At 39.8% G+C, this 10,508-nt stretch overlaps 1 pseudogene; it reads right to left on the reverse strand.

Moving 5' to 3' along the window:
- Positions 1-364: 364 nt before the first annotated feature.
- Positions 365-1,777, reverse strand: LOC100448755 (cathepsin B-like; annotated as a pseudogene).
- Positions 1,778-10,508: the final 8,731 nt, after the last annotated feature.

Consider the following 10,508-nt stretch of genomic DNA (forward strand, 5'->3'; position numbering starts at 1 on the left):
GAGGTGGAGGCGGAGTTGGGGAATGCAGCCAGAGCCAGGGCAGCAGGCACTACATACAGTACTAGTCTTTGGGGAAAAAACACATGGTGCTTGCAGCAGTGGCTTATGTGGTCTAACTGTCTGCACTATGGCTGTCAGTCCACTGAATGGGCTGGGAGGTATCTGGGATTTGGTGTGTGTTATTGGAAGATAGCTCTGATGGGTCATGAATAGGTTAGACCCAATCCAGTTCAGGCCATGTCTAAAACTTGTATCTTATGTGAACTCAAAAAATAAAACACACTTCTACCTCCATGTCATCCCCATCCCTGACTATATTCAAGGAAAAACTCCCCCAGGAATGGCCAGCCAGGCCTACAGCAGATTAGATCTTTTCCCAGTACTGCTCAGTGTGTGGAATTTCAGCCACCACTTCAGATTCAATTCCATAGTGATCTTGTCCTCTGAGAATTTTAAAGAAGTTATGGTCACAGATAATGGCCTTCAGCTCCATCCATGTCCCTGCAAAGAATGTTATCTTGTTCACTTTTATGGCTGTATGGTATTCCATACATGTGTATATGTACCACATTTTCTTTATCCAGTCTATCATTGATAGACGTGTAAGTGGAAGTTAAATGATGAGAACACATGGACACATACTGGGGCCTGTTGCAGGGAGGAGAGTGGGAGGAGGGAGGAAATCAGGAAAAATAACTAATGGGTACTAGGCTTAATATCTGAGTGATGCAATAATCGGCACAACAAATCCCCATGACACAAGTGTACCTATGTAACAAACCTGCACATATACCCTTGAACTTAAAATAAAAGTTTAAAACTAAGGAAGCCATTATCACCCCAGTCCCTATTCCAGGATTTGCAACCAGCCAGTAGGACGTGCTGTTCTCCACTTTGCAGCCCAGGATGCAGATGGCATGGCCTCCATCATCTCTCCAGTGACGCCTTGATATTCTTTGAACTTGTACATCAGGAAGTCCAAATACACAGAGAAGGCTTCCTCCACTTAGTCATTTTTGTAGATGTTGGTCATGATGTCCTTTGTGCTATCGGAGATACTGTAAGAACTGCATCCATAGTGCTTGTCCTATTTGTAGGTCTGGCCAGGCTCGCAGGTCATGCTACACTTGGGGGAGTCTCCCGTTCACACGTATGGAGCCATGGATGTGGTGCTTACAGGGAAGGAGGGATGGGAAAAGTCTGCAACCTACATGAGAGTCATAGAGGCCACCAGAAACCAGGCCTTTTCCTGTCCAGAAGTTCCAACCTTCATTGGGCTAACCACCATTGCAGCCATCCCCACACAAACAGGTGAGCTTGTCCTCCGCAGACACCTCCACATGATTCCCTCCCTGAGCTCCCCCTACATTGGGGTGGATGCAGATCCAGTCAGAGATGGCTTCCAAAGCCCCCAAAGCCCAGCAAAAACCATAGGAGCCCTGGTCCCTGATCTCTCTGAGGTCAGTCTGGCCACTGTTCCTATGGATCAAAGCTTTCAGGCAGATTTATGTCCTAGCAAACTTAACTCTCTGGGGTAGCTTGGATCTGCCCGGGAAGGTACCACATGGCCTCCTCAGGTAGCTTATTCCATTTTGTGGAAGTTGTGCCCGGCCTGCTGCGTGGTGTTTGGTTTGTTGATATAGTTGACTAGTTATTTGGACAGGGGATGCAAATAAGTTCTGCTTCCTGCACTGGCCAGCACCAGCAGGCAGCAGAAAGAGGCCAAGAGTCGCCTCAAGTCTGAAGATGGATCTTGGATCCACCTTTCTGAGTTCATAGATTCATCAAGATGAACACACCTCAGCTACATTCTCCTCTGACAGGAGGTACTGTGGGATCAGTTTTTCCAGGATACCAAACGGTGCTAGGTCTTCCTTTGAACCCAACAGCGTTTGTTTTCTGGTGGATATGGGGGTCTCTGTTAGGTCAGGTAGAGGAATGTGAGGGTTGGGCTATAGTCATTCTCCCAGCACAAGCCTGTTAGCTTCCTCAGTCAGTGCAGAAGCCCAGGTGCAGGGCGTGGCCTCCTTCTCCACATGCCCTATCTAATCGCCCATTCTCTACTCTTGCGTTTTTTTATTTATTTCTCAGCCAGTTTATTATGGGTTCATAGAAATGCTACTAATTTTTGTATGTTGATTTTGTATCCTGTAATTTCAATAAATTTATTAATCAGATCTAATAGTTTTTTGGTGGAGTCTTTAGGTTTTTCTAGATGGAAGAGCATATCATCAGCAAAGAGGGACAATTTGACTTCGTCTTTTCCAATTTGGATGCCATATATATATATGTATGTGTATATATATATGTGTGTGTGTATGTGTGTGTCTGTGTGTGTGTGTGTGTATATATATATATAAATATGTATATATGTATATATGTATATTTTTTCCTTCTGCCTGGTTGCTCTGCTCTGGCTAGGACCTCCAGTACTATGTTGAATAGGAGTGATGAAAGCAGGCATTCTTGTCTTATTTCATCTCTTAGAAAAAAGGCTTTCAGCTTTTCCCCATTCAGTTTGATGTCAGCTGTGGTTTTGTCATACATGGTCTTTATTGGATTGAGGTATGTATCTTTAATACCTAGTTTGTTGAGGGGTTTTATCATAAAAGTATGTTGAATTTTATCAAGTGCTTTCTCTGCATCTATTGAGATTATTATATGTCTTTTGTTCTTCATTCTGTTGATGTGACATATCACATTTATTGATTAAGGTAAGTAGAATCATCTTTGCCTTCCTGGGATAAATCCCACATTATGATGGTATAGTATTTTTTTCATGTGCTGTTGTATTCTGTTTGCTAGTATTTCGCTCTGTGAAGCAAACATTGCCCCAATACTAAAACCAGACAAGGACACAATAAAAATAATGAAAAAAAAAACCTACAGACAAGAAAATATCCTGACAAACTTAGGTGCAAAAATGTTCAACAAAATACTAGCAAACAGAATACAATAGCACATGAAAAAAATACTATACCATCATTTTGTTTTTGCTGTATTTTATAGGTTTTGTATGTTGTGTTTTGATTTTCATTTGTTTCCAAGTTTCTTTTTCATATTCTTCTTAATTTCTTCCTTGACCAAATTGCCATTCAGGAGCATGTTGTCTAATTTTCATGCATTTGCACAACTTCCCAGTTCTTTTTATTGATTTATAGTTTTATTCCATTGTAGTTCGAGAAGACACTTGATATGATTTCAATTTTTAAAAATATTTTAAGAACTACTTTGTGTCCTAACATATTATCTATCTTGGAGAGTGTTCCATGTGATGATTATGAGAATGTGTATTCTGTAGCTATTGAATAAAATGTTCTGTAAAAGTCTGTTAGGTCCATTTGGTTTAGTGTGTAGTTTAATTCTAACATTTCTTTGTTAATTTTCTCTCTAGATGGTCTGTCTCATGCTGAAAATGGAGTGCTGAAGTCCCCAACTATTATTGTATTGGAGCCTATGTCTCTCTTTAGATCTAATAATATTTCCTTTATTTATCTGGGTGTTCCTTTGCTGCGTGCATAGATTCTCAGAATGGTCATATTCTCTTGCTGAACTGATCCTTTTATCATCACGTAATATCATCTTCTTTGTCTCATTTTACTGTTTTTGATGTCAAGTCTGTTTTATTTGATATAACTACTCCGGCTCACTTTGAGTTTCCATTAACACGGAATTTTTAAAATATCCCTTTATTTTCAGTCTATGTGTATCTTTAAAAGTGATATGAGTTTCTTGTAGGCAGCATATAATCCTGTCGTTGATATGGTATGGCTCTGTGTCCCCACCCAAATTTCATCTTGAATTTTAATCCCCACATGTCAAGGGAGGAGCCTGGTGGGAGGAGATTGAATGATGGAGGCAGTTTTCTGCATACTGTTCTCATGATAGTGAGTGAGTTCTCACAAGATCTGATGGTTTTATAAGTGTTGGGCATTTCCTCCTTCACATGCTCTCTCTCTCCTGCTGCCTTATGAAGAAGGTGCCTGCTTCCCCTTCCACTATGATTGTAAGTTTCCTGAGGCTTTTCCAGCCATGCAGAATTCTTTCCTTTGTAAATTACCCAGTCTCTGGGAAGTTCTATACAGCAGGGTGAAAACGGAAAAATACAGTCACTTTTTATCCATTCAGCCAGTCTGTATCTGTTAATCAGAAGTTTCATTCATTTATATTCAAGATTGTTGTTAATACGTGATTGGCATTGGGTGCCAGGATAGCGTATTTCTGTCATTGTGTTAATTAATTTCTGGTTGTTTTGTATATATTTTTTCTTCTCTTTCTCTCTTATTGTTTATAATTGTGATTTAGTGGTTTTCTGTAGTGGCAATATTTGAGTCTTTTATTTGTCTGTTTTCTCTACCAGTTGATTTTACATTTGTGTGTGTTTTCATGATGATAGGTGTTAATCTTTTGCTTCCAGGTATAGGACTCCCTTAAGCACTTATTGTAGTGCTGGTGTAATGGTGATGAATTCTCGGCACTTTTGCTTTTCCAGGAAAGACTTTATTTCTCCTTCATTTATGAAGGATAACTTTGCTAGGTATAATATCCTTGGCTGACAGTTTTGTTTTGTTTCTTACATCTCTTATATCATCTCATTCTCTCCCAGCCTGTAAAATTTCTGCTGAGAAATCTGCTGTTAGTCTGATGGAGGGTTTCTTCATAAGTGACTAGATGCTTTCTCCTGCTGTTTGTAGAATGTTCTCTTTGTCTTTCATATTTGGCAGTTTGACTATAATGTGCAATGGAGAAGACTTTTATGAATTTTATCTATTTGGCTATCATTTAGCCTCCTATATCTGAATATCTGATTATCTTGCTAGACTTGGGAAGTTTTGATCTCTTATTTCATTAAATTGGTTTTCTAACCCTTTTGTTTACTCTTCACCTTCTGGGACTCTGAATATTTGAATATTTTGCTGCTTTATGGTGTCCTACACGTAAATACTCTTTGCTCATTCTCTTTTATTCTTTTGTCTTTACTTTCACCTGACTGGGTTGTTTCAAAAGAACTGTTTTCACATTCTCTATGATTCTTTTTTTCTGCTTAGTCTATTGTTGATGCTTTTGAATGCATTTTGTGTTTTGTTTAATGAATTCTCCAATTCCATATTTTTAAAAGATATCTATCTCTTTGGTAAATCTCTTATTCATATCCTGATTTCTTTTTAGTCTATTTGTATTGTTTTTCAGCTTTCTTTTTTATCTCACTCTGCTTCTTTAACACCAATATTTCTGATTCTTTTTCCAGAATTTTATAAATTTCTTTTTGATTGGGATCTGTTGGTGGAGAATTATTGTGTTCCTCTAGAAATGACATACCTCCTTGTTTTTTCGTGTTTCCTGTATACTCACATTGATATCTCTGCATCTGGTTTATGAGTCTTTTGTTTCAATATTTTTTTCTGAATTTGCTTTTGTATGGGAGGACTTTTTCCTGAAGATGAGTCTATCGTGTTTGTTGGGTACAGCATGTTGGCTTTGATTCTGGGTGTACTTTGTAGTGCAGTCTCTGTATGATTTCTTTGGCTGTAAACAGCATCGTATGATGTCTGTGAGTTACTTGGTGGCTTAGGGTTGGTTGTTTGTTAGTAGAGGCTGTGGTGAAGTTGCTGGGAACTAGGATGCCAGGTGGGCCAGTTTTGGGACCCCAGTGGTGGCAGCCATGTGCATGCCTGTCTTTGGGTGTCAGGGTGGTGTATGCCAGCACTTGTGTTAGCAGGTCCAGATAGGCCAATTCTAGGGCAACAAAGTGGCTTGCTCAATTGCCAGGAATACCAGTGGTGGGCCAAGCACCCGAAAGATTTCTTGGATCCCTGGGAAGCAGGTGTGGTATGGGCAATGACAGTAGCAGTGTTAGGACAACCCTCTGGGACCCAAATTGTCCATGCTGGTGTTGGTGATGGTTGTGACAGGCTAGGAAGGCCAGTCCTTAGACCTACTGGTAGTCCATGCAGGTAAGTACCAAATATGGTGGTAGCAACTATTTGGGTAAACCCAACTCCAGTCACTGGAAGGAGTATTCAGGTGCCAAGAGTGGACTAGGCTGGTGGTCTCTAGGCCCCCAGATGTCTTGCTCATGTATTGTGATGGAGGGAGCTAGACAGCTAGATTGAGTGGATCTCTCCTAACGCCTCCCTCCCCACTTCCTAGTGGTGTATGCAGGAGCTGGCTGTAGTAGGCAGGGGCAGAGAAATATCCAGGCCCTTTGGCAGAATGAGCAGTAGCAACACTGAAGCTCTGCCACTGAGGAATGCAGGGTTGCTTTAAGCTATAGGCAGTGGCTTGGTGTGGAGGGAGGGCACATTCTTCGCTTATACTTGAGCTCTCAGTGCCCACAGTAGTGGCAGCAGCTGTAGGCAGTAGAATTTCCTCTAAGGCATGTGAAAATCTTTGGCTGCCTCTCTGTTAGGAGAGCCAGGGTCGCTACCAGTAGTTCCCACCTCACCCCTTGCTGTTGCAGCTGTGGGCAGGGAATGTCAGTGAGGCTCCAGAAATGTGGAAGTACAGGGACAGTTTGGCCCCAAGGTAGGATGTAGTCTGATGATGGCTGAGCTCTCAAGATGGCAGCATGCTGTAGCTTCTATTTTTTTTTTTTTTTTTTTTTTTTTTTTGAGACAGAGTCTTGCTCTGTCACCCAGGCTGGAGTACAGTGGCAAGATCTTGACTCATTACAACCTCTGCCTCCCAGGTTCAAGCAATTTTCCTGCCTCAGCCTCCCAAGTAGCTGGGATTACAGGCACACAACACCATGCCCAGCTAACTTTTTGAATTTTTTTTAGTAGAGACGGGGTTTCACTATGCTGGCCAGGTCTCGAACTCCTGACCTTGTGATCTGCCTGCCTCGGCCTCCGAAAGTTCTGGGATTACAGGCGTGAGCCACCATGCCCAGCACATGCTGTAGCTTCTTAAAACTCAGGGGTTTGTTGGACCTGTTGTGAACTCTCTCTGGGGCAATGTCATTTATGGTCTCCAGGCAACTCCCTATGTTAATCTCAGGTCTCTTGAGGGTCCAGGGCCTCTCTCATTACTAGAATCGCATGAGTCCACAGTGAGAATTTGGACCACTGGGGCCTTTCCCTTACCATTTTTCTGCATTCTCTAATGCAGAGAACCTCCGAACCTGGAGAACCTAAACTCTCCAGGTTTTCAGCCAATCCCAGCCTTGCAGGATGCCTTGCTTTCCTCTCCTTCTCTGCTTTTGGTGTTTCCTGTCACTTCTATGTTACATTCTAATGTTCTATGATAAATGATCTATTCAAAGTACAATTATCTACTCATTATTTTGGTTCTTTGTAGAAGAAGCGAGTATCAGATACAGCTAGTCAGTCATCTTGAGGCTTTCCCACCTATAAAACATAGTTAATAAAGGTAAATCAAACAAAAAGAGGAAAAATCTAAACAACACAAAAGCGGACACTAAAGTAAAGGGGAAAAAACTAAATCGTCATCATCATCATGAAATGAAGCAAAACAATCACAAAACTACTTAGAACAGAAATAAGATGGTCAAAATTTATCAGTTATCAAAATAAATGATAATATACATATACGTTAAAGGTAAAAAGGATCATCAGAGTTAATGAATAAACCATATATATACTATTTCAAGGCAGATATAGAAACCTAGAAGCACTGAAAGGTTGAACATTTTTTTAAAAAAAGGAAAAAAAATGCCATTTTTCTCAGTCTTTGCAGACGTGTCCCATGCTAGGGAACTTCTTTACTAAGTAATAGGACATGTTCTGAAACTTTGGAGCAGCTCATGAGAAAAGCTTAAGGTTTTCTCAGTTCTTTTCTGAACATTTTTCCTGTCTAGACGTACATGTGGCTTTTCTAATACCTTGTATATATGGTTGCTTTTAATTATCTTGGAACTCCCAAAGAGCTTCATGTGTGCCACTCCTTGTGGCTTCACATGGTCTAATGTATATCTCCACCAATGATACCTTTTCCTACGTGTCTGTGGATCTTCTTTTCCCTATAGCTTTTATGAACAAATCCCATTGCATTCAACCACTTTGTGCTACCTGACCTCTGAGAGAGGCAAAACATAGACCAGTCCTTTAAGCATCCAAGACAGATGAGAACTTTGCCAATAATGTCCCCTGTGCTGCCTCCAGTTCAAGGATGGGAACTGGGAACTGGGCTTCTGTGTCTTCCAGACAAAGATCATGCTGTATAGAGGAAGGGGTAGGGCAAAAGTAAGTGAAAATACCATAAATTTCCCTTCTATTTTGAGTGTGGCTGTCTCTTGATTGGCCATTCCCTTGGTTGCTGTGTATCTCTGACTGTTTTCCAGAGCTCCCACTAGGTGGCTTTGCTATGGATCATTTCTTTTTATAATTACTATTATACTTTAAGTTCTAGGGTACATGTGCACAACGTGCAGGTTTGTTACATATGTATACATGTGCCATGTTGGTGTGCTGCACCCGTTAACTGTTCATTTACATTAGGTATATCTCCTAATTCTATCCCTTCCCTTCCCCCAACCCCACAACAGGCCCCGGTGTGTGATGTTTCCCACCCTGTGTCCAGGTGTTCTCATTCTTCAGTTCCCACCTATGAGTAAGAACATGCAGTGTTTGGTTTTCTGTCCTTGCGATTGTTTGCTCAGAATGATGGTTTCCAGCTTCATCGGTGTCCCTACAAAGGACATGAACTCATCCTTTTTTATGGCTGCATAGTATTCCATGGTGTATATGTGCCACATTTTCTTAATCCGGTCTATCATGCTGTGGATCTTGTACTGTCTTCCAGAGTTCCCATAAGGGAGCTCCTTCAAGCCAGCTGGCTCATATATTAGGCAGCTTTTGCTTGCTGTCTGATTTCTCTGTTGAGGGGAAAGGGCTTGGAGCTTTCTAGTTTGCCATTTTTAATCTGGTCCTTCTAACATATAAGTTTTATAAGTTAAGGGAATTGGATTGTTTTATCACCACTGTACACTCAGTCCCTAGAGTAGTGTCTGTAAATAGTGGACATGATATAACTATTAATTGAGCACATTCTCAACTTTCTGCCTTATATCTAATCATAACATCAACTTATTTTATTTAATTTTAATAATTTAAAAAATAACTATCTAATCTATTCTGTCAGTAGTTAGTCCTATGAATCAGAAGTTATATATATTTTGATATTGATGGTGTTAAAAGAAATATTTGTAAGAAGAGAGTACCACAGAGATAAGCATGGATTGTGCCTTAAAGAATTATGTATAGCATAAAAATTGGTTATATTTTGTTCTGTAAGAGGTGGAAAGCTATCAAATGTTTTTAACCAAAATAATGACATGCTCACACTGCTGGTAGTTGTTGATTGGCATTGTCAGGAAAGTATTAAAATATCAATTTACTCAGAATTTCTGCAGGTATTATATATATGTTACCCATATATCCAGGGTATCTAATAATAAATTTACTTTAGAAAAAAATGTTTCTGCAAGAAGAATTTTAGTTGTACAAAACAAGAGGATTTGAACTTAATTACAATATACTTCCAAAGATTCAGAAAAAAGAAATAAACTTAATACTCATCTGCTAACTCCAGCTTTCTTATTATTAATTTTTGCATGGAATATTTTGCCTAATCTTTTAACTTATCTGTGTCTTGTATTTAAATTATTTGCATTCCTTCAAATATTTCTGGGCTTTGTTCTGGAATGTAGTTGAGTTACTTAAAAGCAATTTGAACCTTTCAAGGCATATTTTTAAAATAATTTCAACTTTTATTATAGTTTCAGTGGGTATATGTGCAGGTTTGTTACATGGGTATATTGTGTGATGCTGAGGTTTGGGGCATGGATCTAGTCACGTAGATAGTGAGCATAGTGCCCAATAAACAGTTTTTCAGCCCATGTCCTCCTTTCCTCCCCACTCTAGTAGTCCATAGTATCTACTGTTCCTATATTTATGTTCATGTGTACTCAATATTTAGTTCTCACTTATAAGTGAGAACATGGAGTATTTGGTTTTCTGTTGCTGCATTAATCCATTTAAAATTATGGCCTCCAGCTGCATCCATGTTGCTATGGAGGACATGAATTTGCAAAGGACATGAACAGACACTTCTCAAAAGAAGACATACAAGCAGCCAACAAATATATGAAAACAATGCTCATTATCACTAATCATCAGAGAAATGCAAATCAAAGCCACAGTAAGATACCATCTTGTACCAGTCAAGACACATTTTTAACCTTTTTTAGGGGAGTTCAGGATAGCTTTTTATCTAGAGCTCACATGGCCCCATTAAAGAAGCATTAATATTTTGTAGACTCGAGTTGAAACCTTGTGTATTAAGAGCTCTTTTCATTTTGGGCTGGTGGGAATGTGAATGATCTTTGATCCTGTATAATTTACAGGGATTATTCTACTTGATATTATATAAATTCCAGGGATTGTTCTATGTCCGGTACTGAGTTTCATGAACTTATTACTCAGCTGTAGATTTGGGGGAAACACTGCATGTCTCCACAGTTCTCTCTTTGCCTCCCACTGTTTGGTCTC

This window comes from Pongo abelii, chromosome 3 (assembly GCF_028885655.2).
Source record: "Pongo abelii isolate AG06213 chromosome 3, NHGRI_mPonAbe1-v2.0_pri, whole genome shotgun sequence".
Classification (NCBI taxonomy): domain Eukaryota; kingdom Metazoa; phylum Chordata; class Mammalia; order Primates; family Hominidae; genus Pongo; species Pongo abelii.